The sequence below is a fragment of the Cuculus canorus genome, chromosome 22, assembly GCF_017976375.1.
Source record: "Cuculus canorus isolate bCucCan1 chromosome 22, bCucCan1.pri, whole genome shotgun sequence".
NCBI classification, from domain to species: Eukaryota; Metazoa; Chordata; class Aves; order Cuculiformes; family Cuculidae; genus Cuculus; species Cuculus canorus.
The window spans coordinates 3,460,686-3,463,365 of NC_071422.1; positions in this window are offsets into that span (position 1 = coordinate 3,460,686).

Genomic DNA, 2,680 nt, shown 5'->3' on the forward strand with positions numbered 1-2,680 from the left:
ACAGATGTGCGTTCATTCAGGTTTGGCCAAGCGCGTTACAGACAGCGTATGTCTGGTCTGCAGCAGACGGTCTCCAAACTATTTTTCTCAGTGTAACCAGGGTGCTATTGTCACATGAATCAAAGCTTACAGACCTCCCCACAGTAAAAATCAACTAGATTGCTCGATGGAACCAACGTTAAGAGGGAAATAACTTCAGTGTAAATCTAATATTGCAGTGAAAAAGTAACAGCGCTAGATCCTCTTAAAGAACGTGGGGTGGAAAAGTGGCAGCTTAGAGTTAATCCATGTTTAATTACAAATTCTGTTCTATGAAGACCAATTTATGAATAGCTTAAATAACATATCTCAGCAAAATACCCAGCATGCTGAAGTTCTGTATTGGCAAAAGTGTGTCAGGCTTAACACAAAACCAATATTGATTTCAAGTAGGAAATGAGAACTGCCAAAATGAGCTCTACCCCCAAAGCCCATGGCATGCTAATGCTCACAACTATCTGCATATAAAAAACTACCCATCAAGGGCCTTGGGAAATACCATTGCAGAGCTGATAAGAAAAAATCAGCAATGTCATCAGGCTTTTGTTTTGGCAATTAGTACATCAGGAATCTTCCTGCTGTAAGATCTGGTAGAGCTCAACAGCTGAAGTTATCCCACTGCCAGAAGTGCACATACCTCAATGTACATTTTGCAACAGCCTCATTGTGTTCAGTTGTCAACTGGCAGGAGATATCTCACTATACTCTGCATTTCGCTCTTGGATAATATATCATAAAATATTTAAGAGCTATGCAGGACATTTATTGAGCATCACAAGAGGGACAGATGCTTAAATCCCTCAATTCCTCTTGATTTTTGTGCTGTGAGAGCTTCTTAAACTTAATATTTCCAACTCCCAGTAAAATAAACTGCTACAGTGAACTCTAGCGGATAAGGCAATGAAAAGTTATCTGTTCTTCCACCTTTATGGCACAGCAGACCCTGTGTTCAGCAAAGAAGAGCTGTCACTGCTGCCAGATTTGGAGAGGCAAGTCACACAGGCAGTGCAAATTTCACAAGTGAAGCAGTGCATCTGCCACCAGACAGGTTCAACAAGACAGACTGAACACTTCCAACATCCATGTGAGTTTGCCTCCTGGGTTAGAAAGGTTCTTTTGTCTGTATAAGGTAATAAAGAGTTTTTATCCATGCTCCACATTAACCATGATGGAAATGCACTTACTTAAGATGCCTCACAGAGTCGTAGAATCATGGAACAGTTTATGTTGGAAGGGACCTTGAAGCTACCGTAAAGTTCCCCTCCCTGCCATGGGCAGGGACACCTCCCACTGGATGGGTTTGCTCCGAGCCCCATCCAACCTGGCCCTGAACACCTTCAGGGATGGGGCAGCCACCACTGCTCTGGGCAACACGTTCCATGTAGATGCACCCAAGTTTTCAGGGGAGTTATTTTGTGGTTAGGACCTCCTGGCAGGACCTTCTCCAAGAGTATGAGAGCTGCTGCTTTTACCTCTGTGACAGACTCCAGAGGGACAGGTCACAGGGCCAGACACACATGCTGGAATCAGATGGGATCTCGTTGACCACACCTCTGGGACGTGGGTCACGGTGGGTTCCATGGTGTGCCCCAGCAGGACAAGTAGATGAAGCCAGCATGGCAGCACTGGTGCCAGCGTACTGTTGTTCCTCGTTGCACCAGGCCTGCACTCACCACGGGCTGGATGGAGCAAACAGGCAAGGGGTTGTTTCACCTGGAGAGGAGGAGGCTGAGGGGAGAACTCATCGCTGTCTACAACTGCCTGAAAGGAGGTTGTGGTGAGGTGGGTTCAGGTCTCTTTGCCCACGTAACAGGTGATGGGATGAGAGGGAACGGCCTCAAGCTGCGTTAGGGCAAGTTTAAATTTAACATCAGGAAAAAACCACTTCACTGAAAGGGTTCTCAGGCACCAGCAGAGACTGTGCAGGGAGGTGGTGGAGTCCCCATCCCTGGAGGGGTTTAAAGGACGGGCAGGTGGTGCTCAGGGGTCTGTTCAGTAGTGGACACGGACAGTTGAGCTCCATGATCTCAAAGGTCTTTTCCAACCTAGTGATTCCATGACAGGCGATAAGATGAGAAGGAATGGCCTCAAGTCGTGCCAGGGCACGTTCAGACTGGATAGTAGGAAAAATTTCTTCCCTGAAAAGGCTCTCGGAGCCTGGCAGAGGCCGCGGGGGCGGTGGTCCCCGTGCCGGGAAGGGTTCAACAGCCGGGCCGGGGGGTGCGCGGACACGGACGGTTGGACTCGATGATCTCAAAGGTCTTTTCCAACCCAGCGATTCCGTGATCCTAACGGACTCATGGCAGCCTCACAGCGGGGCGGCTCCCGCGGGCCGAGGCTCCGTTCGCGCGGGAGGCGGCCCCGCACCGCGGTTAGGGCTCCGTACCCGCGGGAGCCGCTCCCCCCGCACAGCGGACCCGGGACCCCGCGCCGCCTTTGTTTAGGGCCGCGCGCGCCGCTGCCCCTTTAAATGCCCCAGCGCCGGCGCTACCGGCGCGCCGGGCCGAGGCCGCCGCGCCATTGGCCCCTGCGGGCGGCTCCGATTGGTCCCCGCGAGCAGCCGCGCGCCCCGCCCCCCGCGCGCCACTGGCAGCGCCGCCCGCCCGTCCGCCGCGCGCGCCGCCGATTGGGCGAGGCCGCG